At 31.2% G+C, this 17,994-nt stretch overlaps 1 protein-coding gene across 1 annotated transcript in view; it reads right to left on the reverse strand.

Moving 5' to 3' along the window:
• Positions 1 to 17,994, reverse strand: part of nAChRalpha7 (nicotinic Acetylcholine Receptor alpha7) — a 961,296-nt gene that overhangs the window by 110,225 nt on the left and 833,077 nt on the right. The gene's annotated exons all lie outside the window — the stretch shown is intronic.

The raw sequence follows: 17,994 nt of genomic DNA on the forward strand, positions 1-17,994 counted from the left end.
AAAATTTTGTCAAAATTTTATTTCTACAGAAAATGTTTTCAAAATTTTATTTCTATAGAAAATTTGTCAAAATTTTATTTCTATGGAAAATTTTGTCAAAATTTTATTTCTAAGAAAATTTGTCAAAATTTTATTTCTATGGAAAATTTTGTCAACATTTTATTTCTACAGAAAATGTTGTCAAAATTTTATTTCTACAGAAAATTTTGTCAAAATTTTGTTTCTATAGAATATTTTGTCAAAATTTTATTTCTATAGAAAATTTTGTCAAAATTTTATTTCTATAGAAACTTTTGTCAAAATTTTATTTCTATAGAAAATTTTGTCAAAATTTTATTTCTATAGAAAATTTTGCCAAAATTTTATTTCTATAGAAAATTTTGACAAAATTTTATTTGTACAGAAAATTTTATCAAAATTTTATTTCTATAAAAAATTTTGTCAAAATTTTTTTTCTATAGAAATATTTGTCAAAATTTTATTTCTACAGAAAATGTTGTCAAAATTTTATTTCTACAGAAAATTTTGTCAAATTTTTTTTTCTATAGAAAATTTTGTCAAAATTTTATTTCTATAGAAAATTTTGTCCAAATTTTATTTCTACAGAAAAATTTGTCAAAATTTTATTTCTATGGAAAATTTTGTCAAAATTTTATTTCTACAGAAAACGTTGTCAAAATTTTATTTCTACAGAAAAATTTGTCAAAATTTTATTTCTATAGAAAATTTTGTCCAAATTTTATTTCTATAGAAAATTTTGTCCAAATTTTATTTCTATAGAAAATTTAGTCAACATTTTATTTTTATAGAAAATTTGTAAAAATTTTATTTCTGTAGAAAATTTGTAAAGATTTTATTTCTATAGAAAATTTTGTCAAATTTTTATTTCTACAGGAAATGTTGTCAAAATTTTATTTCTATAGAAAATTTTGTCAAAGTTTTATTTCTACAGAAAATGTTGTCAAAATTTTATTTCTACAGAAAATTTTGTCAAAATTTTGTTTCTATAGAAAATTTTATCAAAATTTTATTTCTACAGAAAAATTTGTCAAAATTTTATTTCTATAGAAAATTTTGTCCAAATTTTATTTCTATAGAAAATTTTGTCCAAATTTTATTTCTATAGAAAATTTAGTCAACATTTTATTTTTATAGAAAATTTGTAAAAATTTTATTTCTATAGAAAATTTGTAAAAATTTTATTTCTATAGAAAATTTTGTCAAATTTTTATTTCTACAGGAAATGTTGTCAAAATTTTATTTCTATAGAAAATTTTGTCAAAGTTTTATTTCTACAGAAAATTTTGTCAAAATTTTATTTCTATAGAAAATTTTTCAAAATTTTATTTCTATAGAAAATTTGTCAAAATTTTATTTCTATAGAAAATTTTGTCAAAATTTTATTTCGTTAGAAAATTTTGTCAAAATTTTATTTCTGTGGAAAATGTTGTCAAAATTTTATTTCTACAGAAAATGTTTTCAAAATTTTTTTCGATAGAAAGTTTGTCAAAATTTTATTTCTATAGAAAATTTTGTCAAAATTTTATTTCTATAGAAAATTTTGTCGAAATTTTATTTCTATAGAAAATTTTGTCCAAATTTCATTTCTATAGAAAATTTTGTCCAAATTTTATTTCTATTGAAAAATTAGTCAACATTTTTCTTTTATAGAAAATTTGTAAAAATTTTATTTCTATAGAAAATTTTGTCAAAATTTTATTTCTTTACAAAATTTTTTCAAAAATTAATTTTTAATTATCTACAGAAAATTTACAATGAAAAAAAGCTTGTCCGGTTCCAAAGATTTTGTCTTTACTTTAAAAATTTTGGTATTGATTCCGAGCCAAAGAAGCGGAGAATACAAGTAAGGATACTTATAAGACACAATTCTTGTTTAAATTTGGGTTTTACGTACTTGCTTCTAGGAAGCAAATTTTAATTTTTCGCTTTTTTAGCTTGTTCCTTCACATGCTATTAAAGTCCTCTAAAAACGAGTTAATGACAACTTTATTTTCCAAATTAAGGCTCGACTTCCAGTAGAAATTATGCAATGTATCAAGTAAAAAACGTCTTTAAAATAAAGTGTTGAAAAACATTTCCTATATTTGAACGATTTTTTGCTTTGTACTCAAGATGTAAAAAGGCATCAAATTTAAAGACAATTGCATTAAATTTAAAGATTTTTTCTGAATTATTCAAGTCAAGTTGACCTTAGCCCAAATATTTTTTCTTTCATGTTATGATACATGTGAAATCACTTAATTATAAGGACAATACGACTTCATTGAAAATTTTATCGACTTTTGGACAAGGAAAACAACGTTATATTAGAGAAATGCGTCTTCTATGCTAAGCAAAATTTGCATTCGTATTTTAAAGACATGAAATCTTTGACCTCTCGACAATATTTTTTTCAATGTATGAGATAACTTGAGATAAAAATAATCTTACCATGAAGTACAGCTGTAGCAACCGTGATTGCAATATTACGGTAGTCTTTTTTAGCGTATAAAAAAAACTTAAAAAAAAAAAAAATATTGAAAATTGAGGAATTGACAAAAAATGTTATTTTCTTTAAAATTCAGTCTAAAAGAGCTGTTGACAGTAATCTTCCAATGGAATTTTAGTGAAAATTATTTTTTCGCTCAAAAAAAAATATCGTTTTTGTACTTTCTTAAAAATTATATTTTCCATCCCTGATTGATGATGGTACTTGTCTCTTTCGTATAATAGTCTTTGATGAAAGTCTATATTTTTCCACTTCCTTTAGAGTATGTCAAAGAATTTTCTTTGTCGTTGATCCTCTCTTGCCTTTTCATCTTCTGTCGTCACTTGCGTTCTTCATTTTTTGTTGTGTTTAATACAAAAATATTGTATGAGGTGGATATTTTTCTTTGCGTTGAGGCATTCCCCTTAAGTACGGGGCCTATCCATCGCAAGGATATCCATGGTTTCCTTTTTTTTTTTTTTTTGGAAAAGCACAAAAATAAGAAGTGAACCCCAAAACCTAACATTGAAAAATATGTAACTAAGATGGTTGATTTAAAGATAATTTTTCGATTTTCTTTTGTTTTCATTTTTATTGAAAATGTGTATGTGAATGTGCCCAAATTAAGGCCAATTATTTTCTTGGGTTTTTTGGTATTGAATTTAGATTTCATTCATAGGTAAAATTTAATGTTGTATAAGGAATGAAGAATTTTTAAATCAAATTAAGTTAAGGTAAAACTGGCAGGGAAAGTCTAAAAAATATTGACCTAACATGAAAGACTATGCAACCCAGATTTTGGGAAACGCAATTTATACAATATTAAGAAAAAAATTCATTAAAATAAATTTAAAATAACCTGAATAACTTTCGTAATAAACCGTAAAAGGGGAATGCAAATTTTATACATGAGATTTTTGTCCTAATTAAAATTTTATAGAGCCTACAATGAAATAAATATTAACCTAATATGGAAGATTATGCCAGCTAATTTTTAAAAAGCGAAATTTGCACCATATTTCGGATAAATTTATTTAAAATAATGAAATTTTAATTAAAAGAAAGTTTATTATCTTTGTTCACAAAATGTTTTCCATTAAATTTAGGACAGGAATTTTGGACATTTTCGTCCCTTCAATAAAGACGTATGTCTTTGAAGTAAAGAAAATCATTTTTGATTTAGATATAATTCCCTTTAAATTATCTGATATATTGAATCCTCAGATTTTAGATAGAAACGCTTCAAATATAGGCTAAACTTATTTTGAGGATTTCGCATCTTTGGTTTAATTTTTTTGGAATTAAAAAGAAGGTAAAAACTTTGAGGTATTTGCTATAATTTGGAATTTTATTGGTCCTAGATATAAAGCTAGATAGTTCCCTAAAAAATTGTCTTTATTTTAAAGAAGCCGCATCTTTGGCTCGGAATCAATACCAAAATCATTGGAATCGGGCATGTTTTTAGTTATGTTATTAAAAAACAAGTAAGGAAAGTCTAAAGTCGGGCGGGCAGACTATATTATACCTTGAGCCGCTTTGTAGATTCATATTTTCGATGCCATATCAAATCTGTCAAATATGTTGGGTGTTATATAGCACCCAACATATTCGGGTTTTGTCACAAATACATACATACAATTAAATCTGACTCGATCTGGATAAAATTTGTTAGACTTCTACAAAATCTATAAAATTAAAATTTAAGTCGGCCAATGCCTTGGGGTGGAACACGATGTTAGGTAAAAACAAGTATATACAGCAGTAAGTTCGGCCGGGCCGAATCTTAAATACCCACCACCATGAATCAAATATACAAGTTTCCTTTGAAAATTTCAGGAGGGTTTGATGACAGATATTTTCCCAAGCAGATTAGTTCAACTAGTACGCTTCCCACAGATAATTGTAAAGATTTTACCTATGAAGACTAGATCAGATTCTGAATTTATAAAAACCATTTTTTGTTTGAGTTTTAGAGGAATCATAAACATCTCTTGTAAGTGTGCAAGAAAATGATGAAATAACGCCTTGATTTGAAATCTAAAATCTGTAGAATTTCAACCAAATTATTTAAATGATTACGAGAAGTAAAATCTGGAAACTTTACATTCAGTTTCAAGCAATTTTATGATCAGTGCTCCTTCTATACCTCTAAAATGCCAGTATACACAGACAAAAATTTCCGTAGTTAAACTAACGCTAAATTTAACTTATTTTTATTGTTAACAAATTATTTGCTAGTTGTTAAATTTTATTATATTTTTTGGAATTTTCTACAGCTTAATGAAATATTACTCTTTTTAAGTATGTCTCAAAAGTTTTATGAACTAAACGTGGGTATAAAGTTCAATGACCGTACACATAAGTTCAATATGAACTAAAGCAAACGAAGATTTTCGTACGATTTCCAAAAATAGTAAGAATGAACTACTGTGTGGTTAAAATGGTGATGATTTAGCGCCAATGATTTTCTTCTTTATTTTTAGTTCATTTTTTCTTCTATGAGAGGATGTAATTTCGTGAACTGCAGTTAAAAAGTACAACAGGGCATTGAATTTTCCTGGTTTTAACAACGCTTTGTGGAAATCTCAAAATGTGGAGTAAAATTTAGTTCAATTTTCGTGCGAGGTAGTTCATTCTTCCTATAAAACATTTCACTTCGGTGTATTTTCAATTTGTGGATAATCGGATAAAAACTAAAATTTTTATTTTTTTTTTAATCGGGAGTTCGGTGTATTGGGGGCTATACCAAAACATGGAAGGATACACGCAGTATTCAGCACATTTAATTGTAGTTCTAGAATCTAGACCCCCAATCGGAGGGCCGGTTTATAAGGGGGCTATATCAAAAACTGAACCGATACTCAATATATTCGGCACACCGGCGGCGGACATTTATCCATTATAAAATCAAATAGAGATTATCGAAATGGTTATGAGATTAGTTGTACAAGCAATCTTACAATGGGAGCCACCGTGGTGCAATGGTTTGCATGCCCGCTTTGCATACACAAGGACGTGGGTTCGATTCCTGCTTCGACCGAACACCAAAAAGTTTTTCAGCGGTGGATTATCACACCTCAGTAATGCTGGTGACATTTCTGAGGGTTTCAAAGCTTCTCTAAGTGGTTTCACTCCAATGTGGAACGCCGTTCGGACTCGGCTATGAAAAGGAGGTCCCTTGTCATTGAGCTTAACGTGGAATCGGGCAGCACTCAGTGATAAGAGAGAAGTTCACCACTGTGGTATCACATTGGACTGAATAGTCTAAGTGAGGCTGAAATATCGGGCTGCCACCTAACCTAACCTAATCTTACAATCAAATTTACATATCATTAATATCTTTTGAGCAAGATGTTTGCCAAATTATTATAGAAACCTAATATTGAATAATTGTGGATTGAAAGTTCAAAATGTTGGCGGAAACTATCTCAATTATTTATGCATTTTTGTGTTTTTATTAAATATTTTTGCGGCTAAATTTGAGTCGAGATGAGCCGACATATTCGGCGGCGGCGTCGACTGCCCAAAAAGGATCGGCGGCTAAAATCAGCGGCGCGACTTGGCGGCTTCATTCTCTGGTCGTAGAATACCTCTAAATTTCCAATTTCAGGCAAATTGGATAAAAACTACGGATTCTAGAAGCCCAAGAAGTAAATCTGGAGATCGGTCTATATAGGGTATATATCGCAAAATGGACCGATATACACCATTTTCGGTACATTTCTTTTTTTTGCTAGAATACCTCTACACTTCTAATTTCAGGCAAATTGGATAAAAACTGCGAATTCTAGAAGCCCAAGAAGTAAATCGGGTGATGGGTCTATATTGGGGCGATATCAAAACATGGACCTGTACTTACCATTTTCGACACACGTTTTTATGGTCCTAGAATACCTCTAGATTCCAAATTTCAGGCAAATTGGATAAAAACTACGGATTCTGCCCAAGAAGTAAAATCGGGAGATCGGTTTATATGGGGGCTATATCAAAACATGGACCGTTACTCACCATTTTCGGCACATCTCTTTATTTTCCTAGAATATGTTTATCACAATGGACTGAATAGTCTAAGTGAGCCTGAATCTTAATCGGGCTGCCACTATAACCTTTTAACCTCTCATGTTCCATACACTCAAAAAAAAAAAAAATACTTGGATCCAAAAATTTTGTCCTTCCTTTAAGGATTTTGGTATTGATTCCGAGCCAAAGATGGGGGTTCTTTAAAATAAGGATTTTTTTGCGCCCTATCTGGCTTTAAATCTAGGATCTATAAAATTAAAATTAGGATACAGATCTCATTTATCGAAATTAGGATACAGATCTCATGTATCGAATTTTCATTCTATTTTTCCGGTATATTAATAAAGCTATTCACGTACAAACAAATGCCAGTTTAAAAATCCAAAATATGACGGATACTTCGAAGTAAAAAATATTTTCTTAATTCCAAAAAACCTTAAACCAAAGATCCTCAAAATAAGTCTTAGCCTATATTTGAAGCGTTTTTATCTTAAATCTAAAGACTCAATATTTCAGATAATTTAAGGACGATTTCTTTAAATCAAAAATGTGTTTCATTAATTTAATTACGCAAATTTTCAAAATGTGTGTCCTTAATTTAATGAAAAAAATTTTTCAAGCAAGGATTATAAACTTTCTTTTAATTAAAATTTCATTATTTTAAAGAAATTTGTCCTTAATAGTGTGTAAATTGCGCATCCTAAAATTGAGGTTGCGAAATCTTTAATAACACGTAAATATTTTTTTCAGTGTATGATATGTTCACTTAAATTTCTATACCAGTTCGGTGAGAATTTGCCACTTTTTCATATAACTACCATCAAATATATGCATTATTTTATCAACTTTTTAAATTAATGAACAATTTTAGATGTGGATGTTTAATTTAAATAAAAAACAAGTATATACGGCCGTAAGTTCGGCCAGGCCGAATCTTATGTACCCTCCACCATGGATTGCGTAGGAACTTCTACTAAAGGCTGTCATCCACAATCGAATTACTTGGGTTGCGATAACACTTGCCGATGGCAAGGTATCGTAAAACTTTTTAACACTGTCTTCTAAATTGTAAGTTAGCCCATACGGGGTATATATTAAACAAAAAAAGGCCGATTAAATACGTATATAATCTAGTTTGACAAAATTTTCTATAGAAATAAAATTTTGACAAAATTTTCTATAGAAATGAAACCTTGACAAAATTTTCTATAGAAATAAAATTTTGACAAAATTTTCTATAGAAATAAAAATTTGACAAAATTTTCTATAGAAATAAAAACTTGACAAAATTTTCTATAGAAATAAAATGTTGACAAAATTTTCTATGGAAGTAAAATGTTGACAAAATTTTCTATAGCAATACAATTTTGACAAAAATTTCTATAGAAATAAAATGTTGACAAAATTTTGTATAGAAATGAAATTTTGACAAAATTTTGTATAGAAATAAAATGTTGACAAAATTTTCTACAGAAATAAATTTTTTACAAAATTTTCTATAGAAATAAAATTTTGACAAACATTTCTATAGAAATAAACTTTTGACAAAACTTTCTATAGAAATGAAATTTTAACAAAACTTTCTATAGTAATAAAATTTGACAAAATTTTCTATGGAAATAAAGTTTTGGTAGATTACAACATTTTCTATAGAAATAAAATTTTGACAAAATTTTCTATGGAAATAAAATTTTGACAAACATTTGTATAGAAATAAACTTTTGACAAAACTTTCTATAGAAATGAAATTTTGACAAAATTTTCTATGGAAATAAAGTTTTGGTAGATTATTTTTGGCGATATGGACTAATTTTTGTGTAATAAGTCATCGGCTATATATAACTAAAGACCGATATGGACCAATTTTTACATGGCTGTTAGAGGCCATATATTGACAAAATGTACCAAATTTCAACCGTATCGGATGACTTTTGCTCCTCCAAGAGGTTCCGGACGTCAAATCTGGGGACGGTTTATATGGGAACTATATATAATTATGGACCGATATGGACCAATATTTGCATGGTTGTTAGAGACCATATACTAACACCATGTACCAAATTTCAACTGGATCGGATGAATTTTGCTCTTCCAAGAGGCTCCGGAGGTCAAATCTGGGGATCGGTTTATATGGGGGCTATATATAATTATGGACCGATATGGACCAATTTTTGCATGGTTGTTAGAGACCATATACTAAGACCACGTACCAAATTTCAACCGGATCGGATGAATTTTGCTGCTCCGGGAGGCTCCCCAAGCCAAATTTGGGGATCGGTTTATATGGGGGCTATACGTAAACGTGGTCCGATATGGCCTATTTTCAATACCATCCGACCTACATCAATAACAACTACTTGTGCCAAGTTTCAAGTCGATAGCTTGTTTCGTTCGGAAGTTAGCGTGATTTCCACAGACGGACGGACAGCCGGACAGACGGACGGACGGACGGACATGCTTAGATCGACTCAGAATTTCACAACGACCCAGAATATATATACTTTATGGGGTCTTAGAGCAATATTTCGATGTGTTACAAACGGAATGACAAAGTTAATATACCCCCATCCTATGGTGGAGGGTATAAAAAACACATTTATCATATTTTTCAGATTTAGGTTTGGTGACAACCATTTAGACATTTGTTTGTATTGGAGAGTTTGAAATTTCCATTTCCAGCCTGTTGGTCAGTCATTTCTATTGTAGTCGTTTTTGTTGACTTGAGAAATGTTGTAAATAAACGCCTAGATTTATTTTATTTGTCTATTTGTTTCGTTTTTCTTCCAATTTAATATTCCCTCACTTCGTCTACTCACTCAATCTTTGTCCAAACAGATTATTTTTCATGGGGCTATCAACAGACATGTATTTTGACCGAAAAGCCACAGGTTGGTGTTTTCCTTGAATTTCGTTTGTTTTTTCTTCATCCTCCTTTTGGTTTGTGTGTTAATTCAAATTTACAAAGTTGCCGTAATCAATCTTCTGAGTCATTTATTGCTATGATACTTTTGTACTTCACTTTTGTTTTTGCTCTTTGTGGGTTTGTTTTTTTTTTGGCTTAGCGGCGTGATGTGGTCATGAATTAGACGAGTCTGGGATTTTGGTCTAGTTTGATGAAGGTTTTGTCGAGTAATCCGTTTGTTAATGGGAAAATTGTGAAGAAAAATTACAATGTAAATATTCTAAAGTTTAATTGGAAAACTTGAAAATGTTCTTTAAGTGAATTAATAATTTTTATTATCCGGAAAATGAATAGGATATAATGTTGATCAAAGTATGATTTATGTGGGGATATTTTTTAACCAACGGTATTGCTATTCAAATAGTTGAAATAATCTTAGAAAAGTACCCTTTAAGCTAAGGGATCAGGGTAAATTTATCTTGTCAGAGGTAATGTTACAATAAACTTGATATCCCTAAAAATTTGCCAAGCTGGAGTATTAGTCATACAGGTGGGAGCCACCGTGGTGCAATGGTTAGCATGCTCGCCTAGCATACACAAGGTCGTGGGTTCGATTCCTGTTTCGACCGAACACCAAAAAGTTTTTCAGCGGTGGATTATCCCACCTCAGTAATGCTGGTGACATTTCTGAGGGTTTTAAAACTTCTCTAAGTGGTTTCACTGTAATGTGGAACGCCGTTCGGACTCGGCTATAAAAAGGAGATCCCTTGTCATTGAGCTTCACATGGAATCGGGCAGCACTCAGTGATAAGAGAAAAGTTCACCAATGTGGTATCACAATGGACTGAATAGTCTAAGTGAGCCTAATACATCGGGCTGCCACCTAACCTAACCTAACCTAGTCATACAGGTGAAAAAAGTATCATTGCTGCAAAAAGTGACAACATTTTTCACAAAGTAACTCAACGTTAAGTTTGGGTATAATAACCCAGTAAAAAATTTTGGAAGTTCTACCCAAGTCATTATTTGTAATGCACATACAAAAAAGCCCCTCTGGGGATTTATTTCTTATAATCGGGTTTAAGCTTTGACACTTTTGTACTACCACTGCACGCCACACTTTTTACATATTTGTGCCACTGTTTTTATATTGTGCCATTAATTGTTTTTGCGATAATTTTTATAAATTTTGATCCTGGATCCCCTTAAAATTACGGATTTGAATTATGGCTTAATATAATATTGGACTAATGCGTCAAATACTATAATTTTGACAATTTTTTCATACTCAAACCAAAGTGTTACCAAGTAGGCAAACACGGCGCCTGAAAATAGGCAAAGGGAATTTTCTGTAATAGGTAAATCGAGTTCTCTCATTAACGGTTAATTTCAAGGATTGATTTTCGACCTAATGGTGATGAAATGATCGAGAGCTAAATAACTTGGCTTTATATTTTCGTTTAAAAAAAAAAAAAAAAAACATATAAAATTTATTTAATTCTTTATAAAAAATAATATGCCAACTAAATTCTCAACGTAAACGCTGGCTATATTGACCCTCCGGGAAATTGGTACAAATTGCCACTACCTGACCTATTCCAAGGCTAGTACCAGTGTTCTATACTGAAAAAATATTTACGTGATGGGTGTTTCCAAAGTAACGGTCGTTACCGATATTCTGTGATTTTTTTAATAAAATTCCACCCTAAGAATATATGTCACGAGGATTACTTAATTTTGGACCTACGAAAGTTCAAACTTCGGTAGCAGCCGAAAGCATTCATAAAAAATCTAATTTCAATACTATTTTTGACCATTAAAAAAGTAACGGTCGTTACTTTATAAATGTGCTGTTTTCATATTTCGGAAACAAATATGTTGTATTGTAAAATTTTGCACAGGATGTGTCAAGTAAAAAATCTGATTAAATTCTTTGTAATGTTTTCTTTCAGTAATAGGTTTGTTTTCAAACCAAAGAAAATTATTTATAAAAAAACAAAATCTTTTAAAAAGTAACGGTCGTTACAATATAAAAAACTTAAACGATTTTTCTGTTTGAATTCATTTATTGTGGGTAAAAAAAAAACATAAACGAAAAGCTATATTCTATTGCATAATTCGTTGTCAATTCGTTGCTGATTATAGCAAAAGAATGTAATATTAGCGGACATATACATAAAAAAAAAATTATTTTATTTTTAAGCTGTAGGGGTCATTTACTTTGGAATTACCCTGATATTAAATATTACGCAAACTAAATTTTAGGATGTGTAATTTACAAAGGACGAATTTCATTCAAATAATTTTAATTAGAATAAAATTTTGTAATCTATGCTTCAAATTTTTTTTTTATTAAATTTAGGACACAAATTGTGGAAATTTGCGTGCCTTCGTCAAAATCGTATGTCTTTGAACTAAGACAAAATTTCCTTAAATTAAAGAAACACATTTTTGATTTAAAAAAAATCATCCTTAAATTAACTGAAATATTGATTCTAAGTTGTAAAATAAAAACGCTTCAATTATAGGCTAAGACTTTTTTTTGTATTTTGAGAATTTTGCACCTTTGGTTAAAATTTTTTTTGGAATTAAGATAACATGTGTACTTTGAAGTCTCCGTTTTTACGGCATTTGTTTGTGAGTTACGTGAACAGGTTTATTAATATACCGCGAAAATAGAATGAAAATTTGATAAATGAGATCTATGTAGTAATTTTAATTCTATTGAGTCAGTTATACCGCTAAAAAAATGTTTTTATTTTGAAGAAGCCGCATTTTTGGCTCGGAATCAATATCAAAATCATTAAGAGAAGGTCAAAATCTTTGGATCCAAGAAAACTATTTTTGTGAGTGCAAGTTTAAGCTTCGAATACTACAGTTCTTAGCACATTTCTCTTCTTATTCTTTATTTCCCCCAAATAGACACATTAAACGCCTAAAAGTATGCAAAGAAAATGTTCTGCAATAAGTTTACCTATTTACTGAATTGTCAATTTCAAGCATAAATTTTCGATGAAATGGAAATAAAATTATATTAAGATTTATTAAGATCTAATTATAAAAACGGTCTTTCACACTTCTATATAAAAAAGTTAATATAAATTCATCCAAGTCATATTTTTATACCCTCCACCATACACTGAAAAAAATATTGTCGTGAGGTCAAAGATTTCATGTCTTTAAAATACGAATACAAATTTTGCTTAGCATAGAAGATGCAATTCTCTAATATAAAGTTATTTTCCTTGTCCAAATCGATAAACTTTTCAATGAAGTCGTATTGTCGTTATAATTAAGTGATTTCACTTAAAAATGGATATCGTAACATGAAAGAAAAAATGTTTGGGCTAATGTCAACTTGACTTTAATAATTCAGAAAAATTCTTTAAATTTAATGAAATTGTCTTTAAATTTGTTGCCTTTTTGCATCTTGACTACAAAGCAACAAATCGTTCAAATATAGGACATGTTTTTCAACACTTTATTTTAAAAACTTTTTTCCTTGAAACATAGTATTGTTTCTACTGGAAATCGAGTCTTAATTTAGAAAATAAAGTTGTCGTTAACTCATTTTAAAGGGCTTTGATAGCATATGAAGAAAAAAAGCTGAGAAGGCGAAAAATTAAAATTTGCTTCCTAGAAGCAAGTACACAAAACCCATATTTAAAAGAGAATTGTGTCTTGAAAGTATCCTTACTTGTATTCTCCGCTTCTTTGGCTCGGAATCAATACCAAAATTTTTAAAGTAAAGACAAAATCTTTGGAACCGGGCATACTTTCTTTCAGTGTAGAATGGGGGGGGGGGGCATTTTAACTTTGCCATTCAGTTTGTAACACATCGAAATATTGCTCTAAGACCCCATAAAGTATATATATTTTGGGCCGTGGTGAAATTCTGAGTCGATCTAAGCATGTCCATCCGTCCGTTCGTCTGTTGAAATCACGCTAACTTCCGAACGAAACAAGTTACCGACTTGAAACTTGGCATTAGTAGTTGTTATTGGTGTAGTATTGCAAATGGGCCATATTGAACCACTTTTAGGTATAGCCTCCATATAAACAGACCTCCAGATTTGGCTTGCGGAGGATCTTAGGGAACAAGTTTCATCAGATGTGGTTGAAATCTGGTACATGGTGTTAGTATATGGTCTCTAACAACCATGGGAAAATTGGTCCATATCGGTCCATAACTATATATAGCCCCCATATAAACCGATCCCCAGATTTGACTTCTGGGGAGCCTCTTGGAGGAGCAAAATTCATCCAATCCGGTTGAAATTTGGTACGTGGGATAGGTATATAGTATCCAATAACCACGCAAAAATTGGTCCATATCGGTCCATAATTATATATTGCCCCCATAAAAACCGATCCCCAGATTTGACTTCTGGGGAGCCTCTTGGAGGAGCAAAATTCATCCAATCCGGTTGAAATTTGGTACGTGGGATAGGTATATAGTATCCAATAACCATGCAAAAATTGGTCTATATCGGTCCATAATTATATATTGCCCCCATAAAAACCGATCCCCAGATTTGACCTCCGGATCCTCTTGGAGGAGCAAAATTCATCCGATCCGATTGAAATTTGGTACGTGGTGTTAGTATATGGTATCTAACAACCATGCCAGAATTGGTCAATATCGGTCCATAATTATATATAGCCCCCATATAAACCGATCCCCAGATTTGACCTCCGGTTCCTCTTGGAGGAGCAAAATTCATTCGATCCGGTTGAAATTTGGTACGTGGGATAGGTATATAGTATCCAATAACCATGCAAAAATTCGTCCATATCGGTCCATAATTATATATAGCCCCCATATAAACAGACCTCCAGATTTGACTTGCGGAGGCTCTTAAAGAAGCAAATTTCATCAGATGCGGTTGAAATATGATACGTGGTGTTAGTATATGGTGTCTAACAATCATGAAAAAATTGTTCCATATCGGTCCATAATTATATATAGTCCCCATATAAACCGATCCCCAGATTTGACCTTCGGAGCCTCTTGGAGGAGCCAAATTCATTCGATCCGGTTAAGATTTGGTACGTCGTGTAAGTATATGATCTTTAATGACCATGCAAAAATTCGTCAATATCGGTCCATATAAACCGATCGCCAGATTTAACCTCCAGAGCCCCTTGGAAGAGCAAATTTCATCCGATTCGGTTGAAATTTGGTACTTGTTGTTAGTGTATGGTATCCAACGACCATGCAGGAATTGGTTCATATCAGTCATTAATTATATATAGCCCCAATATCCCCAGATTTGACAAAATTCATCCGATCTGGTTGAAATTTGGTACTGGTGGTAGTATATGATATTTAACAACCATGCCAAAAGTGGTCCATATCAGTCCATAACCATATGTAGCCGCCATATAAACCGATCCCGAGATTTGGTTTTGGAGCCATTTGGAGGAGCAAATTTCAACCGAGTCAGTTGAAATTTGGTACATTATGCTAGTATATGGCCGTTAACAACCATGCCTAACTAGGTCCATATCGGTGTATAGTTATATATAGCCCTCAGATAAATCGATCCCCGATCACACAAAAATTTGTCCATATCAAGTTCATAATTGTATATAGCCCACATATAAGCGACCCCCATATTTCAATTCTGGCTCCCTACGTACCGTACAAAAGTCCATATCGATTCGTAATTATTTGTAGACTTACCTACACATACTTTTTATACCCTCCATCATAGGATTGGGGTATATTAACTTTGTCATTCCGTTTGTAACACATCGAAATATTGCTCTAATACCCCATAAAGTATATATATTCTGGGTCGTGGTGAAATTCTGAGTCGATCTAAGCATGTCCGTCCGTCCGTCCGTCTGTTGAAATCACGCTAACTTCCGAACGAAACGAGCTATCGACTTGAAACTTGGCACAAGTAGTTGTTGTCGATGTATGTCGGATGGTATTGAAAATGGGCCATATCGGTCCACTTTTACGTATAGCCCCCATATAAAGGGACCCTCAGATTTGGCTTGTGGAGCCTCTAACAGAAGCATATTTCATCCGATCCGGCTGAAATTTGGTACATGGTGTTGGTATATGGTCTCTAACAACTGTGCAAAAATTGGTCCACATCGGTCCATAATTATATATAGCCCCCATATAAACCGATCCCCAGATTTGGCTTGCGGAGCCTAAAAGAGAAGCAAATTTCATCCGATCCGGCTGAAATTTGGTACATGGTGTTAGTATATGGTCTCTAACAACCATTCAAAAATTGGTCCACATCGGCCCATAATTATATATAGCCCCCATATAAACCGATCTCCAGATTTGGCTTGCGAAGCCTCAAAGAGAAGCAAATTGCATCCGATCCGACTGCAATTTTGTACATGGTGTTGGTATATGGTCTCTAACAACCATGCAAAAATTGGTCCACATCGGTTCATAATTATATATAGCCCCCATATAAACCGATCCCCAGATTTGGCTTGCGAAGTCTCCAAGAGAAGCAAATTTCATCCAATCCGGTTGTAATTTGGAACATGGTGTTAGTATATGATCTTTAACAAGCGTGCCAGAATTGGTCCATATCGGTCCATAATTATATATAGCCCCCATATAAAACGTTCTCCAGATTTGACCTCCGGAGCCTCTTGGAGCAGCAAAATTCATCCGATCCGGTTCAAATTAGGAACGTGGTGTTAGTATATGGTCTCTAAAAACCATACCAAAATTGGTCCAATCACACAAAAATTGGTCCATATCGGTTCATAATCATGGTTGCCACTAGAGCCAAAAATAGTCTACCAAAATTTTATTTCTATAGAAAATTTTGTCAAAATTTTATTTCTATAGAAAATTTTGTCAAAATTTTATTTCTATAGAAAATTTTGTCAAAATTTTATTTCTATAGAAAATTTTGTCAAAATTTTATTTCTATAGAAAATTTTGTTAAAATTTTATTTCTATAGAAAATTTTGTTAAAATTTTATTTCTGTAGAAAATTTTGTCAAAATTTTATGTCTACTTTGTCAAACTGAATTATATACGTATTGGATCGATTTTTTTGATTTAATATATACCACGTATGGACTTACATACAATTTAGAAGATGGTGTTAGGAGGTTTTAAGATACCTTGCCATCGGCAAGCGTTACCGCAACTTAAGTAATTCGATTGTGGATGGCAGTGTTTAGAAGTTTCTACGCAATCCATGATGGAGGGTACATAAGCTTCGGCCTGGCCGAACTTACGGCCGTATATACTTGTTTTTGTCTATTATATACCACGTATGGACTAACTTAGAAAACGGTTTAAGATACCACAACCCAAGTAATTCGATTGTGGATGACAGTCTTTCGTAGAAGTTTCTACGCTATCCATGGTGGAGGGTACATAAGAGTCGGCCTGGCCGAACTTATGGCCATATATACTTGTTAGAATTAAATTCCGGCTGACGACAATATATCATAGCCGTAAATCTTTGTTTCGCTTTATTTAGTTTCTTTTTTTTTTTGTTAGAAAAACAAAACAAGTACCTAAAATTTAAAATCAAAAATTTTATACCATGTATATATAAATGAAAATTATAAAATTAAGATACTACATTATTTTCCCCAAATGATCACATTAAACGCCTAAAAATATGCAAAGAAAATATTCTGCAATAAGTTTACATATTTACCGAATTGTAAATTCAAAGCATACATTTTCGATGAAAAACATATAAAATTATTGTTAGATTTATTTAAATCGAATTTTAAAAACGGATGTTTCACACTTCTCTATAAATCTAAATCTTATTTTTTCTGTTGAAAAAGTTCGCTATTTTTTGTGGCACATCTTTCGTGGAAACTATCAACGATAACGCTGGCTAAAGTAGAATCACCTTTCAACTTTTCAAATAAAAATCAACGCCATAAAATATGCTACAATATGAGTTATTCACATTAAGAAAATAAACTAATTTAATTGTTTTGAAATTTTGTAGTATATTTTCAGTGAGTTGAGCTACAACTACAATATCTTCATTTCAGTATACAATTACTTTCATGATTCCTGGTTTAAGTGTGAATTGGTTGGGGAGGTTAATTAGTATTTTTATTTTCTGTTTTAATGATTTTGCCATGTTATTTTGCGAGAGATATTTTTTGTGCAACTTTTTGGAAATTATCAACGATAACGGACGGTGGCTATAACAACATCATCGTTTCATATTTTAAAATATAAATCAACGCTATAAAATATGCTACGATACAAATTATGTACATTTTGAAAAACAAAAATCTAATTTAATTATTTCGAATCTCCCTAGAATGTTTTAAGTGGGTTGGGCTAATATCTTGATATCTTCATTTCAATGTCATATCACTTCCTTACATAAGGGTCAACTAGTTTAGTTGTGATGTTTGCTTTGCACAAACTATCAACGCCAAAAAATATGCTACAAAATTATTTATTTACATTTTGTAAAACAATGCAATGCGAATTTTACTGATTTTTGTTTCTTTTAAACTTTATAGTACGACTTGGCTCGAATAGCTCGTGGAATATATCGTTGGCTTCATTTCGATGTGTCTTCACTTCCAAGATTTCTTGCCTAAGTGT

This window comes from Haematobia irritans, chromosome 3 (genome assembly GCF_050003625.1).
Source record: "Haematobia irritans isolate KBUSLIRL chromosome 3, ASM5000362v1, whole genome shotgun sequence".
Lineage (NCBI taxonomy): Eukaryota > Metazoa > Arthropoda > Insecta > Diptera > Muscidae > Haematobia > Haematobia irritans.